At 40.9% G+C, this 17,181-nt stretch overlaps 1 long non-coding RNA gene across 3 annotated transcripts; it reads left to right on the top strand.

Moving 5' to 3' along the window:
• Positions 1–12,006: 12,006 nt before the first annotated feature.
• Positions 12,007–15,563, top strand: LOC136223856 (uncharacterized). Of its 3 annotated transcripts, none has more exons than XR_010686168.1 (8): positions 12,007–12,216; positions 12,345–12,425; positions 12,572–12,636; positions 12,767–12,803; positions 13,359–13,495; positions 13,928–13,986; positions 14,547–14,925; positions 15,256–15,563. It is a non-coding gene; the product is annotated as an uncharacterized lncRNA (long non-coding RNA). The 3 variants fall into 3 exon arrangements; XR_010686167.1 differs by having other exon boundaries at positions 13,359–13,531; XR_010686166.1 differs by lacking the exon at positions 13,359–13,495.
• Positions 15,564–17,181: the final 1,618 nt, after the last annotated feature.

Genomic DNA, 17,181 nt, shown 5'->3' with positions numbered 1-17,181 from the left:
ATTCCGCCACCTGTCCCAACCCCTCGTTTGTTACCAAAGAAGGACAGGTCGGGAAGTCTGGTTTGTCAAGAGACAATCGATGATTTGCGGGAGCATTATCCTTGGCTCCGAGGTCTCGAGACTATCATTCCTGGGGAGGATAGGGGACCGGGCGATTACCCAAAGGGGTACTTCACTATTTTCGTGGCCCAGATTATCTGCGGCTTCACTTATCCGCTGGCGGATGAGATTGCTTCCGTCCTAGGCGGTTACAGAATCGCGCTCGGGCAATTGCATCCTAACGGCTGGGCCGATTTGACTCTGGACAAATTCTTGGCGGATTGTTTGGAGGTTCTCTTTTCGCCCAAAATCTTCTCCAAGCTCCACCATTTCAAAAGCTCGGCGGGGTATTTCACTTTCATCCGCCAGAGCGGATACTATGGTTTTGACGAGAAGCTGAACAAGATCCGCGAGTGGGATCGATCTTACTTTTTTATCAAGTTTAATGAGGAAAACCTGAACTTCCTTCGTTGCTGGAGCCGACCCAACGTAAAGAGTTTGAACTTCGGGTATCCCAGCAAGGAAGAATCTGCCGTTATCAAGTTCTTGAAGAGCCTCCTCCTTTTGTATGGACATACGATCAGGCCTTTCATATGCTAAGGAGCCCAGTAGCGATTGCGTACCGCGAGGGGGATCGCGTTGTCTATATTCCTTATCGCGTTTTTGTGCAAGGTACTTTTTATTTCCAAGTTGATGGTTTCTTTTAACCCTTTGCAGGGGTGATCCTTTATCTCAAATCGCTGCAGATCGGGAGGCTAAAGCCCTGGCGAGAAGAAAGAAGCGGATGACGGAAACCGCTTCCGTTGTAGGGGCGGATCCTTCTGGAGGGACGATTCCTTCTATTGGGGCGGCTTCCCCGGTTAGGGCTTCCGCTTCACAAGGTCCCGCTTCTTCCTCCGAGGATCTTCCTTTAACCAGGAAGCGGAAGATAAGTGCGGATACAGAGTCTTCTCGTTCTAAAAAGAAGAACACTTCTGTGTCCCTTACTGTTGGCGGCGCACCTGTATCCGCCTCGTCTAAAGGAAAGAGCAGTACCCCCATTCACGAGGTATCTTGATCTGCTCCCTCTCGTATTGCTACTTTTTCCTCATGAGCTATCTGCCGTTCTCTTGATATTTTTCTTTATGCTTTTGCAGCCAATCCCCGATATTAGCGGATGGTGGACTAGGACTTTCGGCCTGGCCGTGAACTTCTCTTGCAAGGATATTGTATCTTCCATATGCAATGTCCTCGGGCGACTTCCCTCTGCCTCCCGTGTGCGCGAGCAAGTACCGCTCCCTACTGCTGTGGAAGGGATCGAGAAGCGTTCTGTAGAGGTATATTATTGCTTTGTCCTTCGCTTTCAAATATCTTGTGTTCATCGTAACCGCATATTTTTATTCGCCCATTTTTATTTGTGAGACGAGTTATATGCAGATTATCAATTTCGCTGAGGGCATTCTCCGAAGGGATGCAGAGCGAGCCAAGGAGTTGGAAAGTCTTGGTACGGAATTGGCGACTCAAAAGTCACTTTATGATGATGTCCAAGGGAAGGTGAAGGTCCTAGAGGGCACCTGTCAGAAGGCCGTGGGCAAGAAGGAGGAGGCCCTTAAATCCCTTCAGGCCAAGTCCGATGAACTGCAAAAAGCCCTCGACGACCTAGCTGCTTTCAAGGAGGCCCAAAAGAAGAGGGTTGAGGAGATTTTGGCTGAAGATGGCGCCCGCATCTACTGGTATGGGGAGCGGATTCATGCGGCTTATGAGCACGGGCATCAGGGTCTAGTACTTAACCGCCCCAAAGTTCCCATCCCTGAAAAGGATTTAACTGGGGAGTGGGATAAGCTGGAAGCCGAGGATGCTGATATGGATGAGGTACTCTTCTTAGATTGGAAGAGTCTTCAGGATCCTCTGATTAGCTGTGAGATCCCTATTCAGCCCGCGGAAGGAGAGGCACCCCAAGCCGTTTCTCAACCTGTGCAAGAGGTACCTCTCACCGAAGAGGTTACTGAAGCGGTTACCGATTCAAGGGTTGAGGATTCGCTTGAAGTAGATCCTCCTACCGGAGGAGATGAGGGAGTCGCCGCAGTCCAGGAGGGCATTAGGGGCGAAGGAGAGGAAGCTGTAGCATAGCTTAACTTATATTTGGACTTTTGTATGTAACAAACCGCTCTGATATATATATTTTCTTTCAGTTGTTGCTTTTCATATGTGTGTGATTGTCACTTTTTTGCCCTTTATATGTGCCCTTTGTCCTTTTGCCGACTCCATATTTGTGTTTCTTCATAGCTAGGGTGGCCAGACCCTTTTTGCAATTTTGAGTACTCGTTTATTCGCTTAATTTTATGCCTTAACTTATAATTCTTCTTTCGAAAATAATCATAAGTTTTGATCATAAGGTTTTGCGAGTGATGCGTAATCATGCATCCGCCTTTCTTTAACAGGCAACACATTTATGTGTTTTTGATTTTAACCCTAAGGTTTTTTGCGAGTGATACGTAATCAAGCATCCGCCTTTCTTTAACAGGCAACACATTTATGTGTTTTTGATTTTAACCCTAAGGTTTTTTACGAGTGATGCGTAATCATGCATCCGCCTTTCTTTAAGAGGCAACACATTTATGTGTTTTTGTAAAGAATCCGCATTTTGTTGTAACATACTGAGTGAATGTAATAACTTTTATTGATGACGAGAAAAAGTTTATTACATATGTACACCAATTGTGCGGGATCGAAGCCTCATTAAAACCTTTTATCAGAAAACCCAGTGGGAAAAACTCATAAAAGGAAAAAGAGTACTCGTCATTTCCTCGAACTTCTCGGCCTTTCTATATAGGCGTAGATTCTCTAGATTCCAGGTGCGCGGGAGCTTCTTTCCACTCATTTCTTCTATTTCGAAAGTGGCCGGTCCCATCTTCCTGGATACTTTGTATGGCCCGATCCAGTTGACGCCTAGCTTGCCTTTGCCATCTCTAGACTGTATTTTATCTGCTTTTTTCAAGACCAAGTCGTTTTCGTTGATCATTACTTTTCGCACTCTTCTGTCATGGTATTTCTTGATTCTATTGCGGTACATTGCCATTCGCATGTAAGCTTTTTCTCTTCGTTCCTCCACAGAATCCAAAGCATCTCTAATGTTGATAGGATTTTGTGTGTCGCAATAATAAATTGTCCGATCTGTGGGCGACTTGATTTCAACAGGTAGGACTGCTTCGGCTCCATAAACTAGCGAGAAAGGTGTTTCGCCTGTTGCTGCCTTTACAGAGGTTCTGTATGCCCACAACATATGGGGTATCTCATCCGCCCAACTTGTTTTTTTTGTCACCTAGCCGCTTCTTGATGCCTTGAACCATGGCCCTGTTGGTAACCTCCGTCATACCATTTGATTGGGGATGGTTTACAGAAGAAAAATGATTCTTGATTCCCATGCTTTCGCAGTATGTTTTGAACTTGGCACAGTTGAACTGGGTGCCATTGTCGGTTATAAGCTTCTGCGGGATCCCAAATCGCATGATAATGTTCTCTCGTAAGAACTCGATCATTCGCTCAGGTGTTTGTGCGGTTACTGCCTCCGCTTCTACCCATTTGCTGAAGTGGTCCACTGCGACTATCAAATACTTCCTTTTCTTTGTTGTTTCTGGGAATGGACCCACTATATCAATTCCCCATGTTGCGAATGGCGACGCCCTCATTATAGTGATTTGTTCAGCTCCGGGAACATGCTTTTCATTCGCATGTATTTGACAGTTGTGACATTCCGCAACCATCTTCTGGGAATCTTCCACCACCTTGGGCCAGTAGTATCCCATCAGTTTGACCTTTCTTGCCAATGCCGCCGAAGCTTCGTGCGCGCCACAAATTCCTTCGTGTAGTTCTCGCAGCACATAGTCTCCTTCATTGCGACTAACGCATTTCAACCATAGACATGTGTACGATTTCCGATACAAAGTTCCATCCCGCATTGAATATCGTGCCGACTTTCCAATTATTTTTCTGGCTAAGCTCTTATCAACCGGCAAATCTCCCTGCTCCAGATATTGACGGATTGGCATCCGCCAATCTTCATCGTCTTCCAGTTCCTCGATGATCATAATCTGATCAACCTCGAATGCTGGTGCCGATTTTATTTCCAAGCTGCATGCTTTTTGACTCCATGGTTCTCTACTTGCCGCTGCTTTTGCCAATTCGTCAGCTTTTGCATTTTGGCCTCGTGGAACATGCACCATCTCCCAAACGACTCCCTTGTGCGTTAACTCTTGTGTCAATCGGCTGACCACCTGATGGTATTTTACTAGCTCCTCCTGTTTCACCAGATAATTTTTTGTGATCTGGTTTATCATGAGTTTGGAATCGCTGTAGATTACCACTCTTTCTGGGGTGAGTTCATTGAGCAACCTCAATCCACATATCATAGCCTCGTATTCTGTGGCATTATTGGTAGTTTTGAAAGTTAATTTTGCTGCATAGTACAGGCGGATAACCTCCGGACCTTTGATGACGATTCCTAGCCCAGCTCCGTCTGCAGATAAGGCCCCATCTGTGTACATGCTCCACTCTTCTTTTTGTGCCTTTGGACATTCATCATCATCCCAGGTGAATTCGTTCACGAAGTCGGCGAGCACTTGGCTCTTTAGCGCTGGTCTTCCTTCATAGCGGATATCGTATTCGCCCAGGCGAATTGACCATTCCATCAACCGGCCGGATGCGTCAGGTTTCTGCAATACCTTTCGCATTGGGATGCCAGTTCTCACAATGACAGTATGCGCCTGAAAATATGGTTTCAATCTAGTCGCCGCGGTTATCACCGCGAGGGCCATTTTGTCCAACTTCGAATACCGGAGCTCTGTGTCCTTCAAGACTTTGCTCACGTAGTATACTGGATATTGTTGCCCTTCTTCTTCTCGCACCATCACAGTGCATATCGCCATGCTGGTGACGGATACATAAAGAAACAAATCTTCTCCGTCTTCCGGCCTGCTCATTAAGGGCGGATAACATAGTAATCGCTTTATCCCCTCAAATGCTTCTTGACAATCCAGCGTCCATTCAAAGGACTTGGATTTTTTGATGGCATTGTAGAAAGGTAGACATCGCCTAGCTGAGCATGATATGAATCGCCCTAATGCCACCAACCGCCCGTTCAGTCTCTGTACTTCCCTTATGTTCCTTGGCGTCTTCATCTCCATTACTGCTTTAACCTTCTCAGGATTCGCCTCAACCCCTTTGCCGCTAACAATGAAACCCAGGAACTTTCCCGCTCTTGCTCCGAATGTGCATTTCTCTGGGTTCAATTTGAGGCCATATTTGATCAACACTTCTAGGATTTCTTTGATATCCCGCGGGTGGTCTTGCATTTTTTTGCTTTTGATGATCATGTCATCAACATAGATCGAGAAGTTCTCGACGGATTTGTCTGAAAATATCTTGTTCATCATCCTCTGGTATGTTGCTCCCGCGTTTTTCAATCCAAAGGGCATCACCTTGAAGCAATAAGTCGCCTGGTGAGTTATGAATGACGTTTTGATTTCATCCGCCTTCTCCATGGGTATCTGATGGTAACTGGATTTCACGTCGGTGAATGATAAAGCTTCATATCCTGCAGTTCCATCTACCAATATATCAATGTTAGGAAGTGGATACATATCTTTCGGACATGCCTTGTTCAAGTCTTTGAAGTCGACGCACATTCTGTACGTTCCATTCGGCTTTTTGACTAGCACCACATTGGCTAGACATTCCGGATAGGTGACTTCTCGAATCGCATCCGACCTTAGCAAGTCCGCCACTGCTTTTTCAATCGCCTTTTGCCGCTCAGGAGCATGTCCCCTCTTCTTTTGCCGCACTGGGGTTGCCCCTTTGTCTACATTCAACCGATGGGTTGCTACGTCTGGGCTTATTCCTTTTAGCACTTCATTTGGGGCGGCAAATGCCGACTCACATTGGATCAATACCTCGGTAATGGCTTTCTTTGTTTCTTCTGAGAGTCCAGCCGCTATTCGCACGTTCTTGTCATTCGAGATGGCGAATAGTTCCGTTTCTCCCAATGCTTCCGCCGGCAGCTTCTCTTCGACTTTATCCTCCTCTTCCGGTTTTGGTTCAAGTGATAATGTATAGGCCTGTTGAGATACAAGTTGATCACCTTCAACTAGGACTCGCCCTTGGTGTGTTGGCAAATGTAACGTTAAATGCTTCATTGAGATGAGCGACTCCATCTCCGACAGGAATGGTCATCCCAGAATTATGTTGTAGGCCAGTGAGAGATCAACAATTGTGAATTCTAAATCACCTCGCCATTTTAGATTCTTATCGCCCATTTCTGCCTCCAACACCACCTGCCCACTTGTTTGGGAGGATTGACCCCCAAAACCAGTAACATCCATGAAGGTGTGTTCCACCCGCTCGTCGTTGATTCCCAACTTGTTGAATGCTGTCCGGGTAATGACGTTGCAAGAACTGCCTGTGTCGATAAGGACCCGCTTGACGTCCCATCCTTCAATGGCCATCGTGATCACCAGGGCATCCGCATGTGGCTCCGTGATTCTCGCAAATGAGTAATTGAGGGCATCCCCCCTATGTGTGTTGCTCTTTCGCCGTTCACGGCGAGTTCTTTTTGTTGGAGGCTCGTAGATTCCGCCTGCTATCACGTTTATCACCCCTTTCTTCTGCTTCTTTTCTGGCCGTGTTTCTCCCTCATGCGGGAGCGTTGTTTTCTCATCAGCTATTTCTTTTCTTACAAATTGACTCAGCTTGCCTCTCTCGATCAGTTTTTCTATTTCCTTCTTCAGTTCGTAGCAATCATCTGTGTCATGGCCATTCAACCTGTGGAACCTGCAATACTTACTGGGATAGCGCCCCAAACTGGTTCGGCCTTTCACCTCGGGGAACCGCACATCCTTCTTCAAAGGGCTCTTTTCGATCCAAAGTAACACCTCTTGGCGAGTCGTGTTTAGTGGCGTGTGATATCCTCCACCTTGAAAGGGACGATCGCCTCTTCGAACAAAATTACTTTTGGACTGGGTCTGACGCCGACTGTCCGAAGTGGTTCTAGCGGCCTCTCTTTCTCGCCGAGTTTGGGCCCTATGTTCCCTGTTGACATCATCCACTTCCATGAATTCCTTTGCTATCTTCATGAGCTCGGCTACAGTGCGTGGTTTGTTACGGATGATTTCTTCCCGCATGCTCCAATCTGTGGTTCCATCCGCCATGATGTTGCGAATACTCACGATATCTGGGTTCTGCAATCGCACCAGGATATCATTAAAGGCGACAACAAATTCCCTTAGGGAATTATAGTTTCTCTGTTTGATCTCCTTCAGCTGCCTATCTGTCACATCTGCCGCTTTACAGCCCACGAACTTCGCACAGAAATCCCGACTATATTGTTGCCAATTGTGAATAGATTCTGCCGGTAAAGATCGAAACCAATCAGATGCCGCACCGCCCAAAGTTGTCGAGAATAACCTGCAAATTATGCTTTCGCTTGCCCCTGCAACATCCATTAACTCTCTGTAGTTCCTGACATGAGCCTCAGGGTCAGAATTTGGATCCCCATAGTATTTTGGTATGGCAGGTGCTTTGATTCTGTGATCTGGAATGAATTCCCGCAACGAAGGGGCAAAAGGTGAATCGCTCTGGACCTCTGCTCTCGGCCGAGGTGAGTACCACATTCGCTCCATCATGCTCCGTATTTGATCTTCTAAGTCAATATCGGGTACCCGCCGGACCTCTTCCATCCGCTGCTGGTGAATTCTGGATGGCATCCACTCGCCCATCGGTGTTGAGACGGGTGCCTATTGGTGGACCAATCGTCGTCCCGTTATAGGATCAAAGTTCCATGTGTGCTCACGCCCAGACATAGTTGTGTTAGGCGTCATCAATTCCGAACGTTTGTGAGGAAAAGGGTCCAGTTGTTGTAGCGGAAGAGTGCCTTGCATTCCTGGCAACGGTTGGGATGGTTGCCAGGTTGGAGGTGTCGTCGTAATGAGATCTGGGTGCGAGTAGTTGCTCGGGTGACTGTGTGGATTCGTGCGACTATTCTGGCCCACTTAATTTGGCACCTGAGATGGCTGCGGAAGGACAGGTATGACAGGAATAGTCGGTGATTGTGTTGAGATAACCACAGGTTCCTGAGGGGCAGGCGCCATGGCGGTATCGCGTTCGGCGAGGGCGGTTAATAAATTAATCATTCGATCGCCAACCGCCTGGCTCATATTCGAAGCCAAGACCTGTCCTGCCATCTGCACGAAATCGCTATTGGACATCTCCATTTCATTTTGCACCTGCACTTCCAATAAGGGACCCAATTGTCCCGAGGGGCCTGACGAGCTAGGCACCACAGGCTGAGTACCTGCAGGCTGCGAATTTGCAATCCGTGAACCTCGTGAGTTCATGCTAGTGGATCTGGTCGTAACACCGGTCGTTCGTGATGGTTCTGACATGTTCTTCGTGTACCTTTAACCAAGTGTTGGTAAAAAAGGTCCACGATCACCGCACCAATGATAACTTGCTGGATCCGCTTTGATATTCTTTGCCGGAGTTACCTGCAAAACAAAACCGGAGACAGGATCTCCGGGAAAACTCTCCGACGATCAAGTCAGTTTTTGTAAAAATGAGTCTATAATTTAGCAATAGCTTTGTGGGAAAAAATGTGAACGTACCTCCCTCCTTATTCTTAAGGCCTTTTATAGGTGTTTTTTGGGTAACCGCCGAGGGCGGTTACTCCTTAGTGAGCCACGTTCTGAGGGCGATTACCCCTTTTTAGGCCGTGTCCCTTTCGTGGCTTTCATGGCAACGAACGTGGTTCTGAGTGGGAGTCTTGACGCTCCGTTTAGGAATTCGGGGCGGTTTACTCGCTGCGCCCGCTTCCTTCATTCGGGTCCCGTCCAATCTTAGCCCATGGGGCTTTAATATGGGCTGGGCTTACGAAATGAATATAACCCGTTTTGGGCTTCGCGGGTTATCAGACCTAAATTGGCTCCATCGGCTCCAACGTCGCTGGTTGCGAGTCCAGTTAAACAGGAAGATTGAGCAGTGAGATCAGCAATGCTTTCCAATTCGAGAAATCGCAGCAACTGCTTTAAAGTTCGGCCTGTTGCAGCTGAAGCTAACATATTCAAAGCAATATGCAATGATAATGGAGATATTACCAAATTGTTTTGGCAGCCATCGTTGATTTCTTTGAGAATGCAATTACTAGCTATTTTCGTCCCAAACACCGTCATGTTCTTTCTTTGGGGCTTGTCGGATTTGATATTGACCATGATCGGAAGAGCGTCGGAGACGGAGACGGAGACGAAAGAGGCGCTGTTTTTTTCTTTGATAGAAGCGGCGTTGTTTCTTATAGTAGTAGTAAGGAATCCTAGAAAAACTCTATTTCTTATAACTCCTAAAACGTATCTAAATAGGAATGTAAATACTAAAATATCTAATTTTAGGGGTAAATTACGCCCATGGCCATTTAATTTTACATATTTTAATATTATAGTCACTATTATTAATGGTATGGTTACTGAACTTTATATTTTTTTAACAATGGTGGTCACTCAATACCTCAAAATAAAAAATTTGAAGAGTTAATGATATTCTAAGGAACTTTAATTCTTAAAAGTTTTAATTTTGAGGTCATTTAGGTGCTTCGTGGTTAGTAGAGAGAGTGAATTTTTAGAGATCATGGTAAATGTCGTTCTAATTCTTGAATATTTTCATGATAAATGGCGATTTTAGAAAATAAAAATATTGTTCCATGGTAAATGTCGTTCTAATTCTTGAATATTTTCATTTTGAGGTCATTAACAGTTATTTGAAGGAGTTAGTTAAAATTGAGTTGCTACCAATATTAAAAACTGTAAAGTTCAACAACCATATTGGTAGAATTGAAATTCAATAGCGATAATGTTAAAATAGATAAAAGTTCTGTGACCATGGATGCAATTTACCCCTAATTTTAGACTAAATAGTTTTATATAAATTATAGGTAAATGAGAAATATTAAGTACAATAGAATACGAAACTTCAATGATTATAACTGGGAATTAATTTTGTAAAATTAATTTTATCGAAGTATACAAATTGAATGCGGTTAATAGAGAATTTAATAACGGAAATATTTTAGTGGTTGTAATAGTTTTAATTGTTATTAATGCGAATTAATTCTTTATTAAGCCCTTCTTTGGGAGGAGGTTAATGAGAGTAATTGAAGGTTAAATATTAAGTTAAGGTTAAATTATAAAACTAGGTCAAATGGGAGGCTCATTTACATATTTAACCTATTTATTCAACCTACTACATACAGGCCCGTAGATGGGCCTGTGCAAGCAGGTCTACAGCACAGGGACCCCTAATTTAGAGAGGGTCCAATTTTTTTTTTTTTACTTATTATATATAAGTTAGTAGTCCAGCCCAATTGCCCAAGTTAGTAACTATATATACCTTTTTTACTTAAAGAGTTAAAGTTAGAGAAGAAGATGAAGAGTTTTGTCGATTCATATATATTTGTTTGATCTTGTATCGAAATGTTATTGTCGATTCATATATAATACTTCGCATTTTTGGTTTATTATTACGTTTTGCACAGGGCCCCCAAAATGTCTAAGACGGGCCTGACTACATATCTAGACTGTTTTGTGTGACTTTCCCATAATACCCCAATCTTTCATCTTCCCCTTCCTCTTCCTCTTCCTTACAGTTTCCTCTTCACCCAAAATGGCTCCTCCTCCTTCCACATGAATCTAACATGCAAAATCCGTTATTGTTTGACGGCGTTCTCCAGCAACTCCTACTCTGGTGAGAGAAAAGGTAAGCGAACGTCGGTAGAGGAAGGACGAGAGGGCGGTTTTAGGGCGAACAGCGGTGAGAGAAGGTGAACGACGGTAGAAGAAGGTGAACGGTGAGAGAAAAGAAGAGGAAGAAGGCGAACAGATGGTAGAAAAAGGTGAACGTGAGAGAAAAGACGACGAAGAAGGCGAACAACATAGAAAAGGGAAGAAAGAGGGGGATTTTAGGGCGAACGACAACCTCGTTCCGTGAGGCGGAAGATTGGGAAACGCAGAGAAAATGCCTAATTCTATAAATCTCACTGAATGATTGTTGATGTATTCATTTATGTTCTGATTTTTTTGTTAAATAATTTTGATAATGTTATGATTTTAATGTTAGAATCCGTTGTTGTTTGCCATTTTTTGTTATATACCACTTAGCGAATTTTGTTAAAAACACATTCAGACTTCGCATATGCTAATTAAAATCATCAACTAAACCAAATATTCACTTCGTAGGCTTCGCATATGCTAATTAAAATCATCAACTAAACCAAACATTAGCTTCGCAGATTTCGCATATGCTAATTAAAATCATCAACTAAACCAAACATTAGCTTCGCAGGCTTTGCATATTAGCTTCGCAGGCTTCGCATATGCTAACTTCTGCGAAGTCAGACAGGAGGAAGACAACCACGTATAAATATTGAGGGTATTATGAGAAAGTCACATAAAAACAGTCTAGATATGTAGTAGGTTGAGTAAATGGGTTAAATATGTAAATGTGCCTCTCATTTGACCTAGTTTTGTAATTTACCCTTAAGTTAATCTTGTTTGGGAGTTATTTTTTGAGAGTAAATGGAGATTAATGCACTACAAGAAAATTGCGATTTACCAGCGGACTAATTTCCGCTGCTAATCACCGGCGGAATAACAGCGGATTGATTTCCGCTGTAGATTACTAGCGGAACAGCAGCAGAATTTAATTTCCATCGGTGATTTCTAATCTCACCAGCGTAACCGCTGGTAAAACTTTCCGCTGGTGAATTCGCCGGGGAAAAATTTATCATACCGACCGAATTCCATCGGTATGATAAATATTTTATTTTTGTGAAAAAGGAGGAAACAAATTTTAGGCCCGCTCTTTTTTTCTACTTTCATTTTTATTCTCCCGCCCATGTCTATGATATTGAAAAAGATTCAGCACTCTCAAGCCACTTTAGTTCGAATTCTTTCTCACACCTCTTCTCCTTGTCATCCCTCTCTCTCCTCTTTCTCTCTCAAACCAATTTCTCAGTACCAGCCACCCCTCTCATCTTTTTCTCTGAAACCCAAAGTCAACAAGTTGGTATGCTTTATATTGGTGAGTTCGATTTACTCAGAAGTTGTATTTGAACTTCTCTTTGCCATCAAGCGATGAGATTTTGTGAATTTGTCTTCATCTTAAGTGAGTTAACTTCTTAATTTTGATTGGGTTTGGTTTATTTTTGCTTTAATTTTGACTGGATTTAGAGATTTTGCCCTTAATCTGGGATTTAGGGTTTATTTTGATACTGCTTCAAACGGATTCTACAGTTCAATCTGATTCCAATATTCATTTGGCTAAGGTTTCCAGCGTCTCTGCTCTGGAACAACTCAAGACCTCCGCCGCTCACTGTAACTCTTTACCCTCTATTTGGATTTCAATTTTAATTTTCCTTTTTCTGGTTTATTTTCCCAGTATTAGTAGTGTTTGGTGTTACTTTCCTCTTACCCACATCAGACAATTCCATATGTCTCTTATCCACTATCCATTAATGCAGCATCCCCATCTCCATCCACTTCCAGCTTCAGATTCAGCTGACACTTTTCACTAGGTGCGTAAAAGGTGATATTCTTCTTACATATATGCTCTTACTTTATTTAGTTCTTGTGTTTTTCTCTTTTAATTCATTTGATCTTTTGTTGTGCCATATTATTGTGGTCATGTATTCTTACTTTTCGAGTTGAACTTGCAGCCTAATTTTTACAAGAAACTGATGCCTCTATCACATAGTAAGTTCAGATTATTTTCTTAATATTATCATTGTTGACGTGTTTAAAAAAGTTTAGGAATTAATGTCAGGAAATTTCTATGACTCAAAGCTTATATTTGATTCTGAAGGTAGAGAGAGCTGGGATTGATGTACTTATTATTGATGTGGACTCTTCAAATTCTAGGTTCATTTAATAAATTTTTCCTTATAATGTGTATAAATGCTAACAAGGTAGTCATTAATAGATTAATAGACTGATTGCAGAGTCTAGGTTCATTTTATGGTTTGAAATTGGGAGCATTGGTTGTAATTGTTTGGTTTTTCTGGTGTTGCGTGTTTGTGTTAGTTGTTTTATGTTGGCTGGAATTCATTTATATTTCAACTTCAACCTGGATTTTGTCGAAATGATGGATGTTGTGGTAAAAAGGATAATTGGTATAGAAACGGAGATCTAGGGTTGCTCTCGGACTTTATTATTGTACTTGGTCCAATTTCACTTATAATCCCTCTTTAACGCCATCTGATGCCAAATAATAAACTCACCAATTCATCTTTGTTTTTCCTTTCTGCTCAGTGATTGCAAATGCAGTTTCTTTCAATGGATAAGTCACTGGATGAATTAAAGTTAAAAGTACTAATAAATAAGAAGCCAAATACATGGAGAATATTCCTGATGCACACCTTGTCCGATGACTTGTGCTTAACTTAAAGGTGAAGCCTTAGTGCTAAGGAAGCTGCCTCATAGAGGTAACCTGTCTTTCATAAGCAGGGGAACCAATAGATTATAGTTTATATTCTTATAAAATTTATATTATGAAACAAACGCATGAAATGATTGTGATAGCAAACTCAATTTTTTTTTTCAAATTTTTACTCTGTTATTTGACAAGTCCTGTTGTTAGATGTTTATTAGATTAGTTGGGTTCAAGTTTGTGATGGTTACTGAATTTTTTTGAACTATTTGTGTAAATTACATTTCAGGGAGAGGTTAATTGTGTTAAATGGGATCCTGAGGTGACTTTGTCTTGCAATATTGCAGGCTTAATTGGATATGGAATGCATATGCACTTTTCTCATTTTATTTCCTTCTGTTTCGGTGAATTCACAATCTGAAAAGCTTTTATTTGTACGCATTTGTTGCAGGTTGAAGCTGCTTTCCAATACCCTGGTCGGCCTCCTATTCTATAGAAAGTTTCTTTAAGGTAATGGACATTACGGCCTGTATAATTTTTTGTTCAAACTTTTTGGAGGATTAGGTATTGCTGATGCAGATCATGCAGTGCTTGGCATTGCAAGAATTTTAGGTTCAAAGGTTTTAGGAGGATTTGATCCAACTTCTTGAAGGAGTTTGAGAATCTCGTGTTTCTTTTGATTTAGTTGTTGTATTTTGGTGTCCATCCTTTCAAGCTTAGCTTTTAATTTAGAATTTAGCAGGGCCTTTGTTATAGCAGCACTTTTTTATATATAATTAATTGAAGCTTCACATATAACTAATTAATACACAGCCCAAAAATAAATATAAATTAAATCTAGAAGAATAGGATAAGAAACACAAAAACAATTTTTTGAAACTCCTTTTACTTGCATCTTTATCTAATATATAATGCTATAAAACAATAAGGACAAAAGGAATATATATAGAGTTATTGAAGATGTGGAAATTGAGGTGCAGAAATGCATCTTTAGACCTTGATGACTTAATTTGTGATCAGGGGACATTTTACTGAATTTAGTTATTAATTTTGTTTTGGATGAACTGTAGATATCTAAAATGGGTGAGGTGAAAATTCATCAGAATTGTGGTCATTGGACATGTCGAGTCTGGCAAGTCTACCACTACTGGTCATTCAAGTATGCTTGACAAGCTTAAGGCTGAGCGTGAGTGCTGTATCACCATTGATATTGCATTGTGAAAGTTTGAGACAACTACGTACTACTGCACCATTATTGATCCTCCTGGACATCTTGAGTTTATCAAGAACATGATTACTGGAACATCTCAAGCTAACTGCACAGTTCTTATCATTGATTCCACCACTGGTGGTTTTGAAGCTGGTATTTCTAAGGATGGACAGACCTGCGAGCATGCTCTCCTTGCATTCACCCTTGGTGTCAAGAAAATGATACCTTGTTGCAACAAGGTAAACCCCTAATGTGTTACTGTTTTTTTTATTTTGCTGCTTATAATCTTGTGACTGAGTCTCAATAGATGTAATTCAATGGCCTTCTTAGCATTAATGGAATGTACAGTTCTACAATGGGTGTTTACTTTATAATTTGTTTTATATTTTAATAGGTGTGTTTATCGACATTTGATAGTCTTCAACTTTTCATTATATAGGCTTGTATTCTAAATCTTATTTAGATTCATGTAATTTTAGAGTATAAAATTGTTCGTTTAGACAATAGATATAAACAACAAAATTGAGATGAACCATTGGTTAAAACTAATTTGACTTTATGTTTGATAGTCACTGAAGGTTTTTGAAAGGTTAGTCAATAATCGGAGTTCAGTCAGCAATCAAAGGGTGCAAGGAGAGGGAAGAAAGCATGACAGTGAAGAGTTATAGAGGCGGATGCGGATTCAGTCCAAACTAAGATGGATATATATTATCACGCTCAGATTGAGGTACCCATACCCAACACATGTAGTTGTTTTAATTCATGGATTGAGGTAGACATTATCATGTTGGGATTATTAATTCCCAACTTATTTTTCTTATAATATGTACTTATTTGTTGAAAACTTTTGTGACATGAATTGTTTAGCTTCTCTCAATTTATGGCAATCATATCTATTTATAAGTTCTGAGCAGATTAATTAGGTGTAAGTCTAGCTTAGATTAGGTTGGTCAATTTATGAGTTGTAATTGTGTGAATCATAAGACTCAAATTTGTACATATATCATACACGAGTTCCCTTCAATCCAAATAAATTGACTAATTAAAAAAATTATTTTTTTTCAATTTTTAATATTAATCACCGACGGAAAATGGTCGGAAATATCTGCCGGAAACATTCACCGGCCAAATTCGGGTCGGTAATAGTTGGTCGGTGTTTGAAATTTACCAGCGGAATCTTCCGACCCAATTTTGGTCGGTATAGATCTCCGACGGAAAGAGATTTGTGGTCGGTATGCGGTACCAGCGAGCCTTTTACAGCGGAATACAATCGGTGACGTTGATTTCCGACGGAATTTGGCAGATCACCGACGGAATATTCCGCTGGTAAAACGCGTTTTTCTTGTAGTGATGGGGTTAAATGTTTACTCCCTCTAACCTCCAAACTTTAACCTCCAAATTGGGGGTTAATGGGAGTAACGTAAAGTTTTTTAAAATTTGTTGTCTCTCAAGAGTAAATTTAACCTTATTTCCCCTCCATATTTAAACTATCAAACGAAGTTAAACATTTAACCTCATTTACATCCTATAAACTTCCAAACAAAGTTAATTTTTAACTTTCCTTTCCACCACTTCCCTTCCCTTTCCATTACATCTTTTAACTCTCAACTTCATTAACCTCCAAACTCCCAAACAAAGGCTAAGCAAGTTAATTCTTGAATTAATTGAGAAAACTTCCAAACAGTCTCCCTTTTGGCTCATTCGAAGCAGCTTCATCTGGAAAAAAAAATCTCTTTGCTAAAATTTGTTTAGCTTCTAAAACTTCTGCTTCGATTTGTTTGTTCTATTTTGTGGATTTCTTGTGATAATTCGATAAATACGGTTAAAATTTGACTCCACGCGTCTGTTGTATACTAGGAGAAGATTGTCGATTGTGGCAAAATCTGTCGATTGTAGACTGAACTCATTAGGCCTCAGAATCTTCTTATTATGTTCATCTAGTTCATTCAATGGTGTATTATATAAGTTTATTGTAATTCTTTTATTTTATTTCTATTCAAAATTAAAAGTAATTTTACCAAAATATAAAAACTAAATGGTGGTTAATAGAGAATTAATATCATCAATGAAATTAAGTAGAATTAATATTTATTATTAATCTATAAAACGTTTGAGTGGTTATACTGGTTTTAATTATCACTAACGTGGATAATTCAATAAAATTAAAGTGAATTAATTGAAAAAATATATATCCAACAATTTATATATTTAAAATCTATATATATTTAAAAGTATAACCTATATAATCATTTTTAAAAGTGACACATCAGTATGGTGATGTGCCAAAAAAACAAAACAAACAAAAACTAAAATATTGTGTTTGGATTATATCAATTATCGAGGTATTGTCAAATGAGTCAACCTTAACTCAACCCATACAAAATTATGTGTCACAATCGTGTCAAAGCATGTAATCAGGTTTTGGATATAGTTATCATGAGACCGTTTTAGCTAAAAGCTCACGCTAATAGTTAAAAGCCCACTTCATATTAATA

This window comes from Euphorbia lathyris, chromosome 3 (genome assembly GCF_963576675.1).
Source record: "Euphorbia lathyris chromosome 3, ddEupLath1.1, whole genome shotgun sequence".
Lineage (NCBI taxonomy): Eukaryota > Viridiplantae > Streptophyta > Magnoliopsida > Malpighiales > Euphorbiaceae > Euphorbia > Euphorbia lathyris.
This window is presented reverse-complemented; position numbering and strand designations above follow the sequence as displayed.